The sequence below is a fragment of the Sus scrofa genome, chromosome 12 (assembly GCF_054392235.1).
Source record: "Sus scrofa isolate SSC_HxYL_T2T_F1_AM1 chromosome 12, Sscrofa_HxYL_maternal_Yorkshire_Landrace_v2.0, whole genome shotgun sequence".
Classification (NCBI taxonomy): Eukaryota; Metazoa; Chordata; class Mammalia; order Artiodactyla; family Suidae; genus Sus; species Sus scrofa.
Genome location: NC_139394.1, coordinates 50,739,059 through 50,762,998, shown reverse-complemented (window position 1 = coordinate 50,762,998; position 23,940 = coordinate 50,739,059). Strand labels below are relative to the sequence as shown.

Below are 23,940 nucleotides of genomic sequence, written 5' to 3'. Positions count from 1 at the left end.
TAGATAGACAGATAGATAAATAGACAGACAGATATAGATAACAAATATTTATAGATATATGTACATATATATGATTTTTCGTGTCTTTTCTCAATTTATATCATTTTTACAACTGCAAAATTCTATATAGCTGCAAAGCATCTTAGTCAGTTCAGCCTTCCATAACAAAAATATCATAGTCTGGGTAGCTCATAAGCAACAGAAATTTGTTTCTCACAGTTCTGGAAGCTAGGAAGTCCAAGATCAAGCCACCAGCAGATTTAGTATTTCATGAGGGTCTACTTCTTTGTTCACAGATGGCTTTTTCTCAAGAGGGCCAGAGAAATCCCTGGGGCTGCTTTTATATGGGCACTAATCCCATGCGTGAGGGCTCCATGCTCGTGACATAATCACCTACCAAAGCCCCCACCCCTAACACCATCATATTGGGGGTTAGGATGTCAACATATGAATTTGGCAGGACATAAACATTTAGTCCAGAACGTAAGGATCAAAATTATTACTATAAGTATGGTCCAAAAATGGGAATTTTAATGTTCTCAGTTCAGATCTCGGATACCAAAACGTTTGTGAAAGACATTCAGTGTGTGTCTGAGTGTGTGTGTATATGTTTGAACATGCGAGTATGGACTTCTCTTATGAAACAGTAAAAAAAAAAAAAAATCAAACATATGCTACATGTTTGCCACTGTTTACAGCAACACTGAAGGGGAGAAAACAACACTTATTTAGAAACAGATATAAACAGATCTACTACAGGTCCAGGTTTTACAAGCATGTGAATGTGTAATAATGATGTAGTAGGTTGAGATAAAAGATAACACAGTCATCAGTTTGTTTTCCAAGAACTGCAGGGACCAAACAACAAAGAGAAACAATTTTTATTTAATCTTAAATAATGTTTAGAAACTGGACAAGGCCAGGACATAAGCACTGTATACATATTAGCTCATTCGATTCTCACAATAACTATAGAAAATAAATATTATTAGATCATTATTCAAAAAAGTGGGGACTAAGCCTTAGAAGAGTTAAATAAATCTCCAGAGTTGCCTCACTATTAAATGGCAGGGTGGGTTTGAAACCAAGAGTTTCCCAAAGCATCGTCTCCACATGAATCCTCTCTCTTTCCCGTGTTCTGCTATAGTAGGAAGTCCTGAAGGAAAAAAAGAGATGTGTGTGCCTCCAAACGGTATTCATATTTTAAGAAGTCAAATCTGTTGGTTGCCATGAATGCATATTATCTCTTCAGCAATATATGCTAAAATTGAAAAACATATGGAAAACTCTAAAAAGTTATTTTTAGTCACTGTCACCCAGTCTTTCTTTAACTGCTCCTTAGATTCTTTCAATTAATGTTCCAAAAGGCACTCAAGTTCAATGTATTTAAAGTGAAATCATTGTTTTACCCCCAACAACGCTTTCTTTTCTCCCAGTTGAGTCACAGACACCTCCCTCTCCTTTGCTTTCTACCCACCATTAGTCAGCAAAACTTAGTGCTTCTGTCTTCTCATCCCCTCACTCTCTTTCTTCTCCATTCACAATGTACTCCGCTAATTCCGCCGCTATTACTGCCCACCTGGAATGTTGCATTGTGGAAATGCTTGACCACGCTCTTGTCCTGCGGGCCTTCCGCCCTCTCTCATCCACAGGTTCAGACCTGTCTTTCTAAGCAGTGGTCTTCAAACCCTTTTGGAAGCGCAGTCTATCCATAAAAATGCTTGAGCATGAATCCCTCCTATACTTATTTATTTCTAAATAATGTACACATAGGACTAAACATACTTGTACATTGCAAAATGTACACAAAAGTAGAAATTAAATAGAGAGAAAATGAATACTTAAAATTTTTATTTGATTTCTCAAAGGTACAAAAACATTTTTGCTCTCCCTACCATTGAATAAATGTCACTGTTTTTTATTTATTTAAAAAAAATTTTTTTTTGTCTTTTTGTCTTTCTAGGGCTGCACCCGTGGCACATGGGGGTTCCCAGGCCAGGGGTCCAACCGGAGCTCCAGCTGCCGGCCTACACCACAGCCACAGCAACGCCTGGATCTTCAACCCACTGAGAGAGGCCAGGGACCAAACCCGCAACCCCATGGTTCCCAGGCAGATTCATTTCCGCTGTGCCAAAACAGGAACTCCCTCACTGTTGTTCAAAATATTGTTTTAATGATTTGTGATTCAGAGATTCACAGGTACATTTCTAACTTCAGTCTATTTTGAAAATAGGTTTTAATTATCATAGCTGAAAAAGATATTCACAAAGTTACATAGTATTAAATGCACCAAAGGTGTATTACTGAATCTTTTTTATTTTTAAAAGATGTTTTATTGAAGTATGGCTGATTGAATCTTAATATTCAATTCCATCTACCAATTATGCAAATTCTTATTGAAATTCAGCCAATAAATTTACTGATGTCCAAGAGCTATTCTTGCCAGATAACTGAAAGCTATTGCAATCTGTGTCTAGAATATTAATAGGTTAGAAGATTCTTTTGCTAAATTTTTTTAAGAATGCAGATATAAATTTTTCATAGACAATGATACAGTTGTATTAATTTCAGGAGTGAAATAATAATGGAAAATTTTCCAGGCATCTCAAAGAAAATACTCTCTCAATGAAAAGAGTTTCTTTGCAGGAGTTCCCACTGTAGCACAGTGGGTTAAGGATCCAGTGTTGCTTCAGCTTGTAGCATTGGTCATAGCTGTGGCTTGGATTCGATCCCTGGCCCAGGAACTTCCATATGTCCGGAGTGTGGCCAAAAAACCAAAAAAGTTTCTTTGCAAAAGCCATTACTTGTTCTTTTTTGTCTTTTTTTTTTTTTTTTTTTTTTTTTAATGGCCATACCTGCGACATATGGAGGTTCCCAGGCTAGGTGAATCAGAGATGCAGTTGCCAGCCTACGCCACAGCCACAGCAACACCAGATCCGAGCCATGTCTACAACCTACACTGCACCTTGCAGCAAGGCCAGATCCTGAACCCACTGAGAGAGGCCAGGGATAGAACCCACATCCTCATGGATGCTATTCAGGTTCTTAACCCACTGAGGCACAAAAGGAACTACAAGTTACTTTTTCATTCACACGAAAAATAAATACATTTATGAAACCAATAAAGGTGATGTTTTCATAAATGTATTTATTATTTTAATATCTGCTAGATAGCATAATATTGAAAGTCACTTGGCATAATAGAAAGGTCAGAAATTCTGGAACACTGGACTTTCCGTAAGAGAAGTATGTAATTCATCTTACTATTATTTTTTTTTTTTTTTTTTGCTTTTTAGGGCCGCACTCATGGCATATGTAGGTTCCCAGGCTAGGGGCTGAATCAGAGCTACCTACAGCTGCTGGCCTACGCCACAGCCACAGCAACACCAGATCCGAAACACCTCTGCCACCTACACCACAGCTCACGGCAACGCCGGATCCTTAACCCCACTAATGGCGGTCAGGGATCAAACCTGCAACCTCACAGTTCCTAGTTGGATTTGTTTCCACTGTGCCATGATGGGAACTCCGAGAAGTGTGTAATTCATCTTTAAAATGACAATTCTTTTGACTCCTTTGCTCTCAAGTGACCCATGAACCTGGTTGATACAATTTTTACCACCACTCCCCATCTCATTACACAGTATCATAAAGATTCTACTACTTAAAAATTTTGCTTTGGGGGGAGTTCCCTGGTGTCTCCATAGGTTAAGGATCCAGCATTGTCACTGCTGTGACTTGGGTTATTGCTGTGGCTCAAGTCTGATCCCTGGCCATGGAACTTCTGTATGTCGGGGTGTGGCCAAAAAGTTTTTGTTGTGTTTTTTTAAATGAAAATGGTCTAAACAATGATAACCTAGAGCACACAAATTCCTCTCGGGAGATTTCTCTTATCATTAGGACATAACTCATGTACAGACATCTGTGTACGAGCATCTGGCTACCAGCATCAATCCACAGATTAGATTAGTAAAGCATAATTTTTTAGAAGAAATAGAAATTGTAATATTTCTTCTGTACCCTAAGGCAGCCATCTAATGCACTCCCAGGAAGGAGCACACATATCGCCTCTGGAGACCACTATAGTAAAACTGAAAGTCTGATCCTGTCACTCTCCTGCCAGGAGGCCAAAATCAGACAGTCACTGTTTGGCCTGAGCCAGTCTTTCTACTGGACACAGTCTGACTGTACCAACTTAGTTGCCAGTTATGGTTTCCCTGCCTTGTATCCTCATTCGTCAATGCTTGGGTTTGAGTCCCAGACTTCAAATAAATGAGAACAACAATAACGGCAAATACTACAGAGCTTACTCCCTGCCTAGCATGGTTCTGACTGCTTTACAGATATTTATTTAATCCTTATAACTCTATGAAATAAAGTTATTATCCTCATTTTAAAGAAGATGAAACTGAGACATGGACTTCCCCAAAGGGCCTGACTAATAAATGGTAGAGGTAGGTGAGTTGGCGTCTAGGCAGCCTAACTCTGGAGCCTTTGCTTGTAGCACTTCATTATTCTTCCCTGTTTCATGCCAACTTGCCATGGCTAATTCTAACAGAGGTGGAGAGGCACTGCCAAGCCAGACAGCTTTTGGCCAATGACATGGCCAATCTCAAGTTCAATATAAGGCAGTGCTGCTTCTGAGTGGATCAGATCCTCAAGTTCAAAAACACTGGCACTGGTTGAGAACTGAAACATGAAAGAAGACTGGGAGCCAAAGATGGTTCAGAAGCTGAGTGAAAAATAGAGACTGGCTGATTCCAAGGAAAAGGACTTGGTAGCCAAGAAATAAGGTGACAGGAACATGAACAGTAACTACCAGTTATTAATGCTTATTATGTCCCCCTGCCTTATTCCCCTTATGTTCATCGTCACTTTAACTCTTACAATGACCCTGTAAAGAAGATACTATTATGCCTTCATTTTCTAGACAAAGAAACTGACACTCAGGGAGTTCCCTTTGTGGCTCAGCACTTAACGAATCCAACTAGGATCCATGAGGATGCAGGTTCAATCCCTGGTTTCACTCAGTGGGTTAAGGATCTGGTGTTGCCTGTGAGCTGTGGTATAGGTCACAGATACAGCTCGGATCCTGTGTTGCTGTGGCTGTGGTGAAGGCCAGTGGCTGCGGTGAAGGCCAGTGGCTGCAGCTCTGATTCCACCCCTCGTCTGGGAAGCTTCAAGTGCTATGAGTGTGGCCCTAAAAAGAAAAAAAAGAAGAAGGAAGGAAGGAAAGAGAAAGAAAGAAAAAGAAAGAAAGAAAGAAAGAAAGAAAGAAAGAAAGAAAGAAAGAAAGAAAGAAAGAAAGAATAGAAAAGAAAAGAGAGGAGGAAACTGATGCTCAGAAAAATTGTCATTTCCCTGAGCTCTGTAGCTAAATCAAGTTGCTCAGCCAGGATTTGAACCTAGAAATGCCTGAATTACGTATATTAAGGGATGATTTGGTGTGAATGGATGCTACATCACCAGTCTCTCCATAATCTCCACTAGTTTGTCCAAAGTCCCCCCCACATAAATATACAATCTAAAGATAAGCAATGTGTTAACTCTGTGAATGCAATTTCAACACAAGATCTCCTTCCATCCAGATTGCTAGATCCTTAAGCTACCTCATGTTCCCTTAAATCTTATTCCAAAGGTGGGCTCTTAACAAGGGAGCTCTGGAGTTTCGTCGTGGTGCAGCAGAAATGAATCCAACTAGGAACTTTGAGGTTGTGGGTTTGGTCCTTGGCCTCACTCAGTGGGTTAAAGGATCCAGGGCTGCCGTGAGCTGTAGTGTAGGTTGCAGACGCAGCTCAGATCCCACGTTGCTGTGGCTCTGGTAGCTCCGATTTAACCCCTAGCCTGGGAGCCTCCATATGCTGCAAGTGCAGCCCTAAAAAGAAAAACAAAAACAACAACAAAAAACAAGGGAACTCTATACCTCCTCACCATTGGGAAGCATTGACAGAACAAGAGTAAGAATGCACTTGCATGCTCTTCCCGTCAACTTCCAATTGAGAGCAAGTGACACAGAGAATCAGGAACTGGCTATGGTACTCTGGGTAGTAGTGGTGGCAGAACATCCATTTGCAGGAGCTACAATTTCAACCGTGGGGCAATGTCCAGTGCCTTTGGGGGCCACAGTCCAACCTGTGGTATTCAATGTTTCAGCAGCGGTGGTTACAGAATCTCCCGGGAATGATTTATGAAAATATTCAGGCTGTGGTCCTCACTGCTACTGACCGCTGCCCCCACCTTCTTGTTCTGACCATTTTCAGAGCGTGTTTCTCCATTATTTCCAGCAAAAGCTCTTAACCAATTTTTTTCTGTGCTTAAATCCCCTACAGTTAGTTTCTGTTGCTTGCAACTAAGAATACTGACTGAAGAATGATTAAATTTGTATTTTCATTGTTTCTATCACAGCGCACTATATTTCCAAAATTTATTTTAAAAAGGATTAGAAGGAGTTCCCGTCATGGCTCAGAGGAAATGAATCTGACTGGTATCCATGAGGACTCAGGTTCGACTCCTGTCCTCACTCAGTGGGTTAAGGATCCAGCATTGTCGTGAGCTGTGGTGTAGGTCGCAGACGTGACTTGGATCCCAAGCTGCTGTGGCTGTGGCATAGGCTGGCAGCTGCAGCTCTGATTTGACCCCTAGCCTGGGAACTTACATATGCAGAGGGTGTGGCCATAAAAAGACAAAACAAAACAAAACAAAACCCCACAAAACAAAAAACAAAATCAAAAACCTGTGTGGTAATAGCATCAGGATAGACATATTTATCAATGGAATAGAATTGAGGGTCCAGAAATAAACCTCATTTTTAGTTACTGATTTTCAGCAAGGGTGCCAAGACTACTCAGTAGGGAAAAAAAAGTCTTTTCAACAAATGACCCTCAGACAGCTGGATATCCATGTATAAACAAATGAATCTGGACCCTGACCTCACATCATATGCAAAAAGTTAATTAAAAATGGAAATAGACCTAAACATAAGAGATAAAACTGTAAAACTGTTAGAAGAAAACATAGGAATAAATCTTTGTGACCTTGGATTAGGCAATGTTGTCTTAGATATGACACCATAAGCACAAGTGAACCAAGAAAAAAATAGATAAATTAGACTTACTCAATATTTAAAAGTTTTGTGCTTCGGATCTGGCGTTGCTGTGAGCTGTGGTGTAGGTTGCAGATACAGCTCGGATCCAGCATTGCTGTGGCTCTGGTGTAGGCTGGTGGCTACAGCTCCGATTAGACCCCTAGCCTGGGAACCTCCATATGCTGTGGAAGCAGCCCTAGGAAAGGCAAAAAGACAAAAAAAAAAAAAAGTTTTGTGCTTCAAAGGACACTGTCAAGAAAGTGAAAAGGCACCGTTCATTTATTGGTGGGGATAGGGCTTGTGGTCCTGGTCCCTATAATGTACAGAAGTAGAGGGAGAGGGCTGTGGCCCCCCTTAAATCATGTCTTAGCTACCACTGGTTTCCCGTCTGCCAGTTCTACCCTCAAGCACCAGAACATAAGCAAAAAAGAAACAGAAAAAAATATAAAGAAGTGAATAAAAATAAATACGTGAAAACACAATCCACAAAGTATTTGCAAGCCATATATCTGATAAGGGCTTTGTATTTAGGATATTAAAGAATCTTACAACTCGGCAATAAAAGGAAAAATAACTCAGTGAGAAATGGGCAAAAGATTTGAATATTTTTCCAAAGAAGATAGACAAATGGCCAAAAAGAGCATGAAATAAGTTCATCACTATTACTCATTAGGGAATTGCAAATTAAAACCACAATGAGGTTGCTAAAAGGGGGATGATGAAAATGTTCCAAAACAGACCGTGGTGATGGTTGCACAACAGTGAATGTACTAAAACCCACCGAATTGTACACTTTAAGTAGGTGAACTGTATGCAGGTGAATTATATCTCAATAAAGCTATCACCCCAAACCCACAATAAGATCCACCTTATACCTCCTAAGATAGCTAAAATAGAAAAGACAATGACAAATACGTTGAATAATTGCAACCTTCATACGAATCACATCTCAATAAACGTGTTAAAGGTTTTTTAAAATCATGAACGTCGTAAGTGAATATGACAAATCAGGATAGCATTATAAAGGCAAACTGGGAACAGGACTTTCGTGAATGCATAGTGGGCGACTGTATGTTACAGGATAAGCGTTTGAAAATATGATTATGTGGCACAAGTAGGCAAAAAACAACAGTGCAAGGAGTAAAGGTGGTGATAAGTACCTGAAAATTGGATATTCCTGGGCCAGCAGCTTATTCACCTCTACTCCTCAGTGTGCTGTTTATTATGAATATGTTTGCAATAAGCATAAAGCCACCCACGATTTTTTACTGTCTTTTTCCAACCAAACAGTGACCTCGCCAATAAAGAAATAAAATTTTTTTCAAGAATAAGGAAAAAGGAATACTTTCCAAAGTGATGCATTTTGTTTCTAAGGACAAACAGAAACTATCAAAACCATAGCAACCTTATTGAAATCTACCTTTCTTCTGCAAAACAAAGCTATAAATCACTCTGTTGTCAAATCCAATTATTGAGCTAATGACACATTTTCTGCTTGAAGAGAAGTTAAACAAAAGTCCTTTATCTGGTGAAAGTCTAGGCTGTTGCAAAAATTCAACAGCACGCAATGTGAAAGAGCAATTACTACCATGTGTGTGCATCTTGGAAGCTATTTCCCATCACATAGGAAGGAAACCACTGATGCGTTGTGTACAAATCGGCCCTTGACATATGCGTGCTACATACGTGAGGGGAAAACGCTCCGTGACATTTAATTCTATGTATCACTACAGATTCATACTATGGAAGAAGAAATATTTCATCTAGAATCATTATTTTGTGAGAAAATATATGTTGGAGTCAGTACTGAAGGAAACTGACGGCCATATGTTTAGCAAAGAAAAGTGTGCCTATCAGAATAGAAGGTTGTACTTGGATGCCAACCTTCCCCTCACTCACGGAGAACAATCGGCAGATAAGGTGCACCCTGACCTTGAATCAAGGATGAAGGAAGGAGAGAAGATGGCAAATATGATCAGGTCACCACCACTGAGTAAATGTCTTTTTACTGAGAAGAAACAAGTTTCTGCTTTTCTATGCGAAGGCACGACGTCTGTTGAAGAGAGGCACTCCCACGCTTTTTTTTTTAAGTAAAGGAAGAGATTTATAGTATTTCTTCATGATACTCATAAGGCCTGCAGAGATATTGCTCTATTTTTAAGAGGACTATCTCAGCTCACATTCTTGCACACAGCCTGGGTCTGTCACTTCAAGGCAGACATAACAACAAGTTTTAAGAGTTAAGAACAAGAATAAACCTGCAGATTTTTTTTTTTTTTTTTTTTTGTCTTTTGTCTTTTTAGGGCTGCACCATTGGCATATGGAGGTTCCCAGACTAAGGGCTGAATCAGAGCTACGGCTGCCGGCCTACGACACAGCCACAGCCACACCAAATCTGAGCCTCGTCTGCGACCTACACCACAGCTCATGGCAACACTGGATCCTTAACCCACTGAGCAAGGCCAGGGATCAAAGCCACAACCTCATGGTTCCCAGTTGGATTAGTTTCCGCTGCGCCACGACAGGAACTCCCTAAACCGGCAGAATTTCTTAAGAAGGTATAAACAACCTGTATTAATTATTTATTGCTACGTAACAAATTATACCCAAACTCAGCAGTTGAAAACAACCAGCATTTATGACCTCACAGTTTCCATGGGGCAAGCATCTGGGTGCGGGTTCGCTGGGCGGCTCTGGCTCAGGATTCCTCAGGAGATAGTAGTCAAACTGTCCCCTGGGGCTGCAGTCATCTCAAGGCTTCACTGGAGAAGGGTCCATTTCCAAGTTCACTGGAGAAGGCTGTTGGCAGGACTCAATCATTTTGGGCTGTTGGCTGGAGATGGCAGTTCTTTCACTGCCATGTGGGCTTCCCCAAGGACATCTCAGGGCATGGCAGCTGGTGTCTCTCAAAGTCAGGAAGAGAGGGAGAGAAGGCCAGCAAGATGGAAGGCACAATCTTTTTGTAACCTCATTTCAGAAGTGTCATTCCCCACGGGGGAAGAGGAAGGGATGGGATGGACTGGGAGTATGGGGTGAGTAGGTGCAAACTATTACATTTAGAATGGATAGGCAACAAGGTCGTGCTGTACAGCACAGGGAACTATATCCAATCACTTGTGATAGAAGATAACATGAAAAAAAGATGGGGAGTTCCCATCATGGCTCAGCGGTAATGAACCAACAAGTATTCATGAGGTTGCAGTACGATCCCTGCCCCCGCTCAGTGGGTTAAGGATCTGGCGGTGCCATGAGCTTTGCTATAGGTCATAGTCGCAGCTCGGATCCAGTGTTGCTGTGGCATTGGTGTAGGCCAGCAGCTGCAGCTGTAATTCAACCCCTAGCCTGGGAACTTCCATATGCTGTGGGCTTGGGCCTGAGGGGGAAAAAAAAAAAAAGATAATATGACTGGGTCACTTTGCTGTACAGCAGAAATTGACAGAACACTGTAAATTTATAACAGTGTTGATACATTTGATTGGTTGATTTGATCTGACCTGAAACAGCAATGGAGTGGGTTAGTATCAGGTATACTTTAATAATAATAATAAAGAAGTGACATCCCATCTCTCCTGCCCTACTCTGTTTGGTTGAAAAGTGTCGGTAGGTCCTGCCCACACAGGGTGAGGAGATCACACACAGGTATGAACACCAGGAGGTAGGGATCACTGGGGTCCTCTCAGAGGCTGCCGCCCCCGGCTCCGTACACTTCACGGGTGTGGTTTTACTCCGACTAGGGGCTCACACAATTCCCCAGGTCCTGGTCGGTGAAGCTCTCTACTCCTCCACCTGGCATGGCCTGAATTTTCAGTGTTCTCTGATCCAGGAGGCAGAACTTGACCAGCCACGTTAGCTGCTGAAGACGGACATAAGGTCTAAGTCAAATCCTCATTTAGAAGTCCAGCGCCCTTGGATACACGTCTGTTAGAGAGCTGGTGCGTACTCCCCCTGCCCCCTTCAGCTGGCACGGCTATTTGGTGGGATAGGTCTAAGCCTAGTGTTTTCCTTCCCATGGGAGGGATAAAGGTTGTCTTCAGTGAGCATGCCCGTTTAGCTGGGATACACCGAGCAATGGGTTCCTCCCAGTTTCCCAGATGGAGCTGATTTGACCTGACCTGAAACAGCAATGGAGTGGGTCTGACCTCAGGGGGATTCTCCATCGTTACAGATTGGGAATTGGCTTTCAAACTTTAGGCGCTGTTTAGGCCAGTCAACCCAAATAAGAGTGGCTCAAATTAGGGCAGTGAGTCTTTGTTGATCTGCTCTACCAGGGATTATACACCGTGGGTTGTCCTCTGATCTCCGTTTTCCTCTTTGTCCTCAGTAACAAAATCCTCAGTGAGTAGCTGGGCACATGGCTGCCTGGAATAAGGACAATGATCTGTTTTCTTGCAGTTAGACGTGGCCATGTGACTGCGTTCTGGCCAAGGAAATAGAAGCAGTCGTTGATGTAAGCAATGTAAGTAGCTGGTACGGGCAATTTTGGGGGGAATCACTTTTTTTTTTAACGATTTTTATTTTTTCCATTATAGCTGGTTTACAATGTTCTGTCAATTTTCTACTATATAAGCAAAGTGACCCAGTCACACATACGTATATACATTCTTTTTCTCAATTACCCTCCATCATGCGCCATCATAAGTGACTAGACATGGTTCCCTGTGCCATACATCAGGATCTCATTGCTTTTCCATTCCAAAGGCAATAGTTTGCATCTATTAACTCCAGGGTATGCGCAGTTTTGAGGAAGTAGCCTTACAGGAAAGCAGTATGCCCTGCTTTACTCTTGTTCCTCTGTGTTGGCTAGAATATGTGTGTAATGACCGGACTAGCACCCATACTGAACGGTGAGGTAACCTTGGGAGTAGAAGCCAGGTAAGATGAAACAACAGGAAAGAAGGATATGCCACGTCAATCCGGAGACGCCTATCTTTGGACTTACATATGAAAGAAAAATAAATGTGTATTTTTGTTTGAGTCATTTCTAGATTTTTCTGATATTCCTAACTGAATCTAATCCTAAGTATGTGGCTTTGTTCAAGTCCAGATCCTCAACGTATGCTTTCAAATCTAGTCCTGCTATGACCTGAGCTGCCCCACTACTTCCTACAGGGCTCATCGAGTGGGCAGGTATTATTATCTCTAAGTACAAGGCAAAGAGCCATAGCAAACATTGCCACGTTCCCACTGGTAATGGGTGAGGACCTAGGATGGGCCGACTGGCTGTGTCCAGAGTATGGGGCAGTCTGCAGAGATGGATGCACGTGTTGAACTGCAGGGGTGAGGCTAAGTCAGGGCAGGGACCGGTCCTTGGGATTCTCCTCAGATGGCAGGACTAGCAGGAGGCTGTGCTGCCCAAGTCCAAAGGCCTGACAGGTTTAAGATCTATAGGTCAAGTCCCTGTCTAACTCAGATATGCAGAGCCAGCAAGTACCTTTAAGAACAAGGGTTGGGAGTTGCCAGGGACAAGAAAGTACAGACAAAGGACAAGTAAAGCTGTCTTCTGAATGTAGGCAGGGAACAGACACAAACAAAAAGCCCGTAACAAGCACCAACGTGGACAGTGTTTGCGTTGTGGGTGTAATGTCAGCCAGAGGCCTCAGGAAAACAAAGGCTACATCTGTCTTCCTTTCACGGCCTCTGCTCCACGGTATCAATGACCTTCTCTAGTGAAACCCACACCCAGTTCTCATGCCAGGGCTATGCTCAGCTCCCACTCACCTTTTCATGGCCTACCAAGAAATAACTTGCCTCAAGGCACACATAGGGGGCATTTCTGGGACATTTTGTGCCGACGGTAGCAGTGGAAAATCCAGGGTATTCACTAGTTTCTCAGGCTCAAAGTATCCCTATTGAAGAATGTAGGTCCTGCCTCGTAGAAAGGGCAGGACTTCACCTTAAGGAATGGGAGAGTTTCAGCAAGTTTATAACCTGCCATCAAAATTCTGGGCTATTGCCATTTTGGGGAATGTTTCTGAACTAAACTTTGGTTTGATAAACTTACTCCAACATCTTCAGACGATCTTGGTATACACTGGCCCAAGAATGCCTCTAATTCAAAATCCATCCCCGCTGCCAGTTATTTCAAATGTATTTCCTCAAATCAGGCAGAGGGACCTTCATTGATCCAGAAGGGGTGAGTGTGGGAGACCCAGTGTGGAACGCAAAGGGTGTGGGTCTTCAAGTCGGACCTACCCGTCCTGAGATCAAGACTCTCGCACTGGAGTCCAAAGATTCTATCTGTAGTTGGGGAACAAGAAACGAAAGAGAACACGCCTTACACAGAGTTACAAAGGTGACCAGCTGAGGAGAACGTTGACAAAAATTGACAAAACCTTGGTGAGAAGCACTCGAGGAGATGAAAGGGAAATGCCGTTTGTGCACTAACTAGATCCTTCTCTCTCAGCAGGAGGTCAACTGATAAATGAAGAAATGCCGTATTTTTTCGACACATGTTTATGATGTGCCAAGCACTGTCTTAGGTAGCAAGGCCATAAAACACTAAAAAAAAAAAAAAAAAGCACTGCACTCATTCTTTTATTAATAATCCTACTGGTTAAAGACAGAGACATTCACCAAGACATGGAAACAACCTAAATGTCCATCGACAGAGGAGTGGATCAAGATGTGGTACATATACACAATGGAATATTACTCAGCCATTAAAAGGAATGAAATACTGGCATTTTTAGCAACATGGATGGACCTAGAAACTATCATGCTAAGTGAAGTCAGTCAGACAACGAGACACCAACATCAAATGCTTTCACTGACATGTGGAATCTGAAAAAAGGACAGAATGAACTTCTTTGCAAAACAGATACTGACTCACATAGTTTGAAAAACTTATGGTCTCCAAAGGAGAAAGTTTGGGGGGTAGGGGGATGCGCTGGGGTTGTGGGATGGAAATCCTATAAAATTGGATTGTGATGATCATTGTACAACTATAAATGTAATACATTCATTAAGTAATAAAAAAAAAAGGACAGAGACATTCAGAAGACCACCAGAAGAAACAGTAAAAAGTCTGAAATGGAGTTCCTGTGTGGCTCAGCGGGTTAAGGATCCAGCACTGGCACTGCAGTGGCTCAGGTTGCCGCTGTGTTGCTGGTTTAATTCTTGCCTGGAAAAAAAAAGTCTGGAAAGAGTTGCTTTGGGGAGTGGAGTTAGAATAAGTATATCTGCATATATACTTAGATCAAAAAATTTAAATTATTAACAAAATATTCTACTACCTACTAGCTATATATCCTTGATAGATTAATTCTCCCAGGCCTCTGTTCTTCCATCTGAAATTTGGGAATAATAAGACTATTTATTACAGGAATACCTGGCATAAAGTAGGCACAAAAATGTCGGTCCCCTCCCTCCCCATGTCTCACATATAATATTTTGCACTTCAAGGTTTTCAGGCTTAGAAGAAGTGACATCCATTCTTGGGTCTGGCTGAGCAAGTCACATGACTTTTCTCTGCTTGCTTCTGTCCACCTGACACAAAGCTGCTCATCTCAAATTTCTCCAGGTGCTATAAGAAGGGGAGGTATGTCGGTAAAAACTGAGCATCTGGAAAGAACACTGACTAAACCTTAACATAGTTTCCATTTGGACAACACAGTTATTGATGTCATCTTTACTGCTCACTTATGGACAGCTAAGGTAAATGTGCTGTTCTGATTGAACTGTTGCCTCATAATTGGCTACTTACTCCCCGAGGCACTAAGGGCCTCAAGATGTAAGGGAGAGAACAGCTGTGAATTCAAGAGAGCAAGAGAGCAAGCGAGTGAGAGAGCAGTCACTGTCTGGGATTAGGATGTAATGGGTAGAAAAACACTGATGACGTCGGCATGACAGATCCTCTGTGTGTTTACACACACACAAACACCCAGGGGGATGTGCTTGCAGGTTCTGTGATGTGTCAGTGTTGGGGGGAGGGGGAGCAGGGCAGCAATGTGCTGGTAGAGGTCTAACAACCAGGCCTGGAGAGGAGAGCCCTGGTTTGTAACGGCTGCCAATTTCATTGGTGTAAATGCTCCCAAGGAGGCCAATTTCAAGCGACGGAGTTGAAGTCACCGAATGCAGACTGGAGACGAAAAGCGCAGAGTCAGCCCTTGTTAGCTGGTACAAGCAGTTCCAGCACATTGGCAGCTGCAGGTTTCCAGCACCATCCTCTTTCAAAAAACAGAAAAATCAAAAACCCAAAAAAAACTTCCTTACACTCATCGGCTTCTAAAGTTGTGGATACTGTCTTAGCTTTTATTCCAGAATCCAATCCATACATCCCCAACAGAACTGTTCATTCAACCCTGGTTGATTATTTACTCCTTGGTAAAGTTCATGGCTTATCATAACGCATAGGAATTCTGAAACTGGAGTTGTTTGCTTTTTTTCCTCCAAAATCTACACAATGGTTGGCAAGACCATTTGTTTATTCAGAAAGCAGCCAACAGGATATTACAGACCCGTCAGTACACGTAAAGATTTGGCAAACTTCTGCTGGCCACAGAACGCTCTGAGCAGGCAAGAGAGGGCTCCCTCACTTCTGGTGCCCCCATGGTCACAACTCACTGGGAATTTGGTGGCTGCTTGGTTCTTTGGAACGTGTGTGAATCTTTTTTTCCTTCCCCAGGAAACTCTTTTGCTAGTGTCTACAGAGGCTGTCCTTTGAAACTCACCCCCACCTCTTTCCTCTCTGAAATCCTGTGTCCTGGAGCCCATAAAGGGCTAGATCCAAGCCCTGTGGGTCCTGATGTTTATATAGTTGGAAGATCTTCTTTAAGGAAAGAACAAAAACAAACATAAAATTACAAATATAAAGCTACTAAGGTCAGGGCCTTTAAGAATAAGCCTGTGCAAATGAGGTCTCCATCAGAAGTTTCATTATCTCCCAGTAAATACACCACTGGATCCAGCCTATATTTAGAAGGAAACTGGATGTTTGTCTGGTGATGGTGAGTGGTAGAATGTCCTGGGGTTTGTTCGTTTGTTTGTTTTTCCTTTTCATTGAGGAGGAAGCTCTAGACCCCTGCTTCTGCTTAAAACTCTGCCTTAGAGCCTGATACTGGAAAATTTTATCCAGCTTCTGAGGAAGCCACATTATTCTGCATCACTCCTGCTGTACCACATGGCTACTTCCCACTGTTTGGTACAGAATATGCCAGTTCTGTCTGTAACAGGCAGAGATCTGCCCCACTGGTCCAAGGAAACATCTCTAACCCCTAGCAGTCCAGAATCACTGTGGATGAGAAGGGACCTCTAGTGGTCAATCTCAAGGGTCACGTCACGGCTACCTTGTACCTATTCTCTGCAAGATGTTCTGACCTGTCCACTCTGAGTTGTCAATCTAAGAGATGGAGGAAGGAAAATATAGGCTAGATAAGAGGAATTTTGCATTTTTTTCCTTTTTTATAATGATTTTTATTTTTTCCATCATAGCTGGTTTACAGTGTTCTGTCAATTTTCTACTGTACGGAAAGGTGACCTGGTCACACATACATGTATACATTCTTTTTTCTCACTTTATCATGCTCCATCACAAATGACCCGATATAGTTCCCAGGGCTGTGCAGCAGGATCTCATTGCTTATCCATTCCAAAGGCAATAGTTTGCATCTTGCATTTTGATATAGGTAGGTTGTGGAGGGTAGGATGGCTTCCTCTGCGTGGCACTCAGAAGATGTAGTTATGGATAATTTTCTGTATACTTGCTTACAAAACCTACCCATCTCCTAGCATGACTGGACCAGGGCTGTGCCAGGGAGTGAAGGGATGTTGGGGAAGCAAAAAAGTGATGTCAGCCCCAAATAATAGATGTTCTGTATTCTGAAAGCAGAACATAATACTATGAAAGAGTACATTTTAATATCTTATTAAAATCATGACTCTTTGGGGAAGCTAGTTGAAACGTCAAATTGTATCTCCCCCAGAAAAACACCCATGAGCAGCTGCACACACACATGCACATACACATTCATTTTTGCCTAGAATTCAGGGACTTTACTGACACTCTAGAACCCACCCACGGTGGTTCAAGAAGCCAAGTTAAGAAACTCTGAAATAAGACCATTTGGAAAAAGGATACAGTGTAGCAGCAAGGAACCCTTGATGGATTCTAACCCTAGGGTCACTTTGGACAAGTCTCTTTAACCCTCTGAACTTCCTTTCCTCGCCTATTAAACAGAATAAGGTTGCCAGATAAAAGACAGAACACCTAGTTAAACCTGAATTTCAGATGAACGAAGGTTTTATTATTATTATTATTATTATTTTGGCGGTGCCCACAGCGTGTGAGAATTCCTGGGCCAGGAATCAAACCCATGCCACAGCAGTGACCCAAGCCTCAGCAGTGACAACACTAGATCCTTAACCTGCTGAGCCACAGAGGAACTCAACGAAGATTTTCAGTATTAAGTATATCTCAAATATTGGTTCTGGGAGTTCCCGTCATGGCTCAGTGGTTAACGAATCCAACTAGGAACCATGAGGTTGGGGGTCCAATCCCTGGCCCTGCTCAGTGGGTTAAGGATCCGGCGTTGCTGTGAGCTGTGGTGTAGATTGCAGACGCGGCTCGGATCCCACGTTTCTGTGGCTCTGGCGTAGGCCAGCGGCTATGGCTCCGATTTGACCCCTAGCCTGGAAACCTCCATATGCCGCGGGAGCGGCCCAAGAAATGGCAAAAAGACAAAATATATATATATATATATATATATATATATATATATATATATATTGGTTCTGGCATAAATTTACAGATAGTAGTTGCATGGATACTTATACTAAAAAATTATTCACTACTTATCTGGAATTCAAATTTAATGAGTGTCTGGAATTCCCGTCGTGGTGCAGCTGAAATGAACCTGACTAGGAACCATGAGCTTGTGGGTTCAATCCCTTTCCTTGCTCAGGGGGTTAAGGATCTGGCGTTGCTGTGAGCTGAGGTGTAGGTCACAGATGCGGCTCGGATCTGGCATTGCTGTAGCTGTGGCTTAGACCGGAAGCTGTAGCTCTGATTAGACCCCTAACCTGGGAACCTCCATATGTCACAGGTGCAGCCCTAGACAAAAAAAAAGACAAACAACAACAACAACAAAAACGCCTCAGTGGTATTCCCAGTAACCTGGCCAGATGACCCTGCTGGCCTGTGACCCTCCAGCCATTTGCTGAGTTGCCACCTCTGTCACATCGAGCCTGGTGACAGTAGATGCTCAGGCTGCAGCTTGACGGCCCTGGGGTGACAGTGGTCAGCAGTCAGCTGTGCCACCCCTCCGGTCCTTCCTCCTGCTTGTCTGTTTCCCTCCCTGTTCTTCACTCTCATTCAGCAGGGAGTGCTGTGAGGTCTCTGCACCCGCAGAGTCAGCTTCCCACAGGTAGCTTGGTGTTCACATTCTCTTCCAGGGCAGAGCACACACTGGCACCTCTAATTTATCTCCCAGTGGGCATTCTCCCTGTCTTTACCCCCTTCCATCCTTCCCTTCTTTCCTGCCTTCCTTTCATGACGGTTTCTTGAGTACTCACCATGCACTAGGCACTGTGCTAAGTACTTACCCTTACCTGACGAAGCTTCTATCTTTATACCATAGTCCATGGTTCTCAAAATGAGATCCCTAGACCCCTGGGAGCTTGTTAAAGATAAGATTCCTGGAGTTCCCGTTGTGGCTCAGTGGTGAACGAATCCGACTAGGAACCATAACGTTGCGGGTTCGATCCCTGGCCTTGCTCAGTGGGTTAAGGATCTGGCGTTGCCGTGAGCTGTGGTGCAGGTCACAGACGCGGCTCGGATCTGCCGCTGCTGCGGCTCTGGTGTAGGCTGGTGGCTACAGCTCTGATTCGACCCCTAGCCTGGGAGCCTCCATGTGCTGCAGGTACAGCCCTAGAAAAGGCAAAAAGACAAAAAAAAAAAAAAAAAAAAAAAAAAGATGAGATTCCTGATTAAGGAAAGGTACTGGGAGACGCCCCAGGTGCTTCTTGTGCTCACCTGAGTCGGAAGGCCCTGGTCGCCAGTTCTTGGCCCCTCCCCTTTCTTCTCCGTCCGGAAGTGCGGGGCCTGGTATGGAGCAGACCGTTTCTACTCCCAGGAGTTTCCAGACTGGAGGCTGCCTGCCTTCTCTCCCCCTGGGCCTGAGCTACTTGTGTAAGATGTGGAGTATTGAACTCTGTTAATACTCCAACCAGCCAAACTACTTCAGCTCAATGGTTAACTACTCAGCTTAACTACTTATGGCAAAACAGTTTCCTCCCCCTGTCCATCCTAGGAAAGAGGAATGTTCCAGGAATGACTCATATGGTCTTGGACAAGTCACATCTCTTCGTAGACTTCCAGAAGGGGTGCCACGATACCATTTTTTAATGAAAATGCACTCTACCTGGCTCATGACCATCCTCAACTTTTTCTGCTAGAATGTAAGACCCCTAAAGACCAGGAACCCATCTTTGTATCTCCCAGGGTACCCACTTAATGTTGTGGAGTTAAGGGAGCACCATTCATTTTATAATCATGGATCTGCAGAGTTATTAAAATAGTTCTCCGCAGATGGCAGTAGTGTGACTTCAGAAGCCAAGTCTTACTAATTCATGACAAAGATACCATATTGGTTGGGGTGGGTCTGGCATCCCCAAGGCTTAGAGTACTCAGCACATAGGAGACACTTGATAAACACCTGATAAATACTTTCCCTCAGTTAATAGATGCAAACTATTGCCTTTGGAATGGATAAGCCATGAGATCCTGCTGTATAGCACTGGGAAGTATGTCTAGTCACTTATGATGGAGCATGATAATGTGAGAAAAAAGAATGTATACATGTATGTGTAACTGGGTCACTTTGTTGTACAGTAGAAAATTGGCAGAACACTGTAAACCAGCTATAATGGAAAAATAAGTCATTATAAAATTTTAAAAAATACTTTCCCTCAAAAATTTAGTTATGAAAATGTCAAACATACAGAATAATTGAAAGAATAGTACAGTGAATATCTATTGAGAGTCTAGACTCAGGAAATGATAACATTTTGCTGTATTTGCCTTGTGTGTATGTGTTTTTTTGATGAATCATTTGAAAGTTATTTGTGATTGTCATGACACTTAACCCATAAATATTTCAGCAGGCATCTCTTAAGAACGAGGACATTCTTCTATATAACCATAATAACTTTATCACACCTAAGAATAATTAACCCTTATTTCCTAATGGCATCTAATAACCAGCTGTAGAAGTTTCATGTTGGTGCCCTGCCCATACTTCCCTGGCCTGCCTAGAGGTCACCTACAAACAGTTCCCACATAGTCAGGGACTTCCTGAGTATCTGCTTGGACATTCGCAGCCAGACCAATAGGGTGCACTCTGCTTTCACAGGCAGGCTGGAAGTGCAGGGGAGTCAACACCCCAAAAGTGCTCCTTAACCAGTGATGGAGAGAGCTGGTGGACAAAGACTCAAGCTTCCCTCCCCTGCATGAGCTGATTCTGAGGTATGTTCCACAGAGCTTGTCAAAGGGTCCACAGCGACAGCTGCCCACGGTTAACCTCTTCATTAACAAATCCTTTCTTAGTTTCCCTTCCATGTCTCACTTCCTTACCATGCTTCCTGAGATTATCTTTAAATAAACTTACTTGCATGCAAAGTTTTGTCTTTGGGGCTGCTTTGGAGGCACCCACAACCAAGACATCACTCTTCTGCTAAGTTCATGTTAAAATAATAATAAAACAGTGCCCTTAGACCCACACGGAAGCAAACCCAAAATTGGCTTAAAATGGCGCTTGCAACCCAGCCAAAAGGAAATGCTCTTAGTTATGATTCTTACTGGAACAATGCTAGAAGGAGGCTGTGCTTATTTATTATGCCCTGCCCACTCTATATGAGCAATAATAATAGCTACTGCTTCACTTTATTAAAGAGCTTACTGTGTGCCTGCTTCACATGCTTTATTTCATTTAATCTTCACAGTGACCTTGTAGGGAGGGCACTATTATTATTCCCATTATATTGATGAAGAACCTGAGGCCTACAGAAGTAAAATAACTATGAAGTCACAAAGCAGCAAGTCTCTTGTGTGCTAAACCAACATGTTAAAATGTCCAGATAAGGAATTCCTGTCGTAGCGCAGCAGAAACAAATCCGACTAGGAACCATGAGGTTGTGGGTTCAATCCCTGGCCTCGCTCAGCAGGTTAAGGACCCAGTGCTGCCGTGAGCTGTGGTGTAAGTCGCAGACATAGCTCTGATCTGGTGTTGCTGTGGCTGTGGCATAGGCTGGCAGCTGCATGTCCAATTGGACTCCTAGCCTGGGAACCTCCATATGCTGCAGGTGCAGCCCTAAACAAACAGACAAACAAACAAAAACAAAAAAACAAACAAAAAAAAAAACAACAAAAAATGTACAGGTAATATTCTTTTATTCTATTCTTGTATGAATGGGAACAATAGTACTTGCCAGATAAAACTCATGTTGCAACACCATAAACATATGCATTTTTAACCAATTAAAAAATGTTATCTTTAAATTGCTAATTCTTAAAAGTGTAAAGCAAGGATTTCCAGTCAAGTTAGAGCTTCAAAAGGATAAAGCTTTCCCCTGCTATGCCTGGCTTGCTACAGTTTAATACACTAGGCTTGGGTTGCCAACGGTAAGTAGTATTTTTCCAGCATTATTTAAGTTGTGTGGAATCTTACCATGTTTGGGCTGCTGTGAAAAAAATCGAACCTCTCCTTAGATTTGCCCCATCACGATTCCCAGGCTGTCAGGTTATCATGTACAGCCGTCTAGCTGGAACATGACAATGTTCAGTGAGATGTGCTACAAATTTTTGCACAAGGTCAGGCTTTCTTGGGACAATTACAACCCTGTTAGCAGGATCTGACCCCAGCTAGTAACTTAAATACACACAAAAACTTCGACCTTCTGAAGATGCCTTTCCCAATTACTGTCTTCTCTAAGAATCCACAAACAGAAACAGACTTTGAACCCAATGTATTTTATTTACTTGACTCTACTGTCATAAAGTGTTCAAATTCAAGTATTATAATGATGGTTACAGGGAAAGGAGTCAGTTCCCAGAAGGAGAAACGACTGGCGAAGGAAGTCAGCTTTTCAGAGCTCAGCAGGTAAGGAGTTAGACTTTGTCTTGTATGGAAAGTAGAGAGCCATGAAAATTTAAAACAAGTCAAGTGAGAGAAATTCATTTTGAAAAGTTGCTGTCTTAATGGGGTGGAAGGGAAAGGGAGACGGCAATCTTCCTCCTTAATAGGGTAGGGGAGGTCGGCCAAGAAGCCCACGCTCCGTTTTTATTAAGCACCTACACAGAGTGGATAGTACTTGAGAAGACTCTATTAATGAGCAAATTCTGAAATCATCACTGTTAACAATGCTGTGATAGAAATCTTACTGGCAAAAATTTTAAATGGCAAAAGAATCAATATTAGTACTAATACCAACAGCACCTTATTGAAAGATTGATGCTCCGCAGGCTGGCCGGCCAGAAAAGGTGAGTCTGGCAGGAGTAAAACTTGCTCCTGTCAGGGCAGGCTTGGGATGTGGGGGAGCAGAGCCAGCCCCCCAAAGTCATAGGTATTTTCCAGCTCTTGAAGGTTAACATTCATGTTAAAGGGACAAACCTCTAATTTGCTAAGGTCTATGGCTGGCCAGGGATGGGAAGGGATTAACAGCAGTTCCGTCCTTCTTGCTTTCCTAATTTCTTACTTTCTTTTGTTGTTGTTGTTGTTGTTTTTGTCTTTTTGTCTTTTCAGGGCTGCACCCGCGGCACATGGAGGTTCCCAGGCTAGGGGTCCAATCGGAGCTATAGCTGCCAGCCTATGCCCCAGCCACAGCAACGCCAGATCCAAGCTGTGTCTGTGACCTATACCACAGCTCATGGCAACGCTGGATCCTTAACCCGTTGAGAGAGGCCAGGGATCAAACCGCAACCTTATCGTTCCTAGTCGGATTCATTAACCACTGAGCCACGACGGGAACTCCTCTTTCTTTTCTTTCTTTCTTTTTCTTTTTAGGGCTGCACCTGTGTCACACGGATATTCTCAGGCTAGGGGTCAAATCGGAGCTACAGCTGTTCAGCTGCCAGCCTACACCATGCACAGCAATGAGGGATCTGAGCCATGTCTGCAACCTACACCACCGCTCACAGCAACACCCGATCCTTAACCCATTGAGTGAGGCCAGGGATCAAACCCGAGTCCTCATAGATACTAGTCAGGTTGGTTTCTGCTGCACCACAACAGGAACTCCTTAACAGCAGTTTCTTAAAGGAAGATAATATTCACCTAGGCAGCAAGGTGGGTAAGAACATTGCCTTAGGAGCCCTGGGTTTGAATCCTGACCTTGACATTTACAGAGTATATAATCTGACCAAACCTTTAGCAATGACCTCAAGAAGGTTATTAGGGGCTTAACTGAGATGGCAATCACGTACGTAAGGTGCTCGGCACAGTGCCTACTGTTAGACAACACTCCACAGGTGTTTCCACTGCATATCGAGTATACTCTTGAAAGGAAGTAATAAATACATGTTCTTCCCAGATGGAAGTAGGAAATCTCTTTAGGAGAAGGATGGCAGCAGCAAAAGCACAGAAGGGAGAAAAGAGGCCTTTGCTATTTATTATTTTAGTTCCTTTTGGGTTAAGGGGAAGGAGCATTGTGAAGGGAAGAGGAGTGAAAGGAAAGAGAAAAGCAGAGATTAACGTGGCTTAAGAGGGCTGTGGTGTAATTGAGCCTCTTCTACAGTACAAACCGGGAGTTCCAGTTGTGGCTCACCGCAAAAAACCCGACTGGTATCCATGAGGATGTGGGTTTGATCCCTGGCCTTGCTCAGTGGGTTAAAGGATCTGGTGTTGCTGTGAGCTGTGGTGCAGGTC

General features: G+C 43.0%; 1 long non-coding RNA gene and 1 other non-coding gene across 3 annotated transcripts in view; one reads left to right on the top strand and one right to left on the bottom strand.

Moving 5' to 3' along the window:
- Window positions 1-23,940, bottom strand: part of LOC106505486 (uncharacterized) — a 67,468-nt gene that overhangs the window by 232 nt on the left and 43,296 nt on the right. The window contains exon 3 of one of the 2 annotated variants that reach the window (XR_002337293.2): window positions 865-1,156. The exons of the other annotated variant lie outside the window; for it this stretch is intronic. This is a non-coding gene — a long non-coding RNA (uncharacterized LOC106505486). Of the gene's footprint in view, window positions 1-864; window positions 1,157-23,940 lie in introns of those variants that run through there. 2 annotated transcript variants of the gene reach the window in all.
- Window positions 7,357-7,505, top strand: LOC146398292 (small nucleolar RNA SNORA57). The gene has a single exon (XR_014822122.1). It is a non-coding gene; the product is annotated as a small nucleolar RNA SNORA57 (small nucleolar RNA).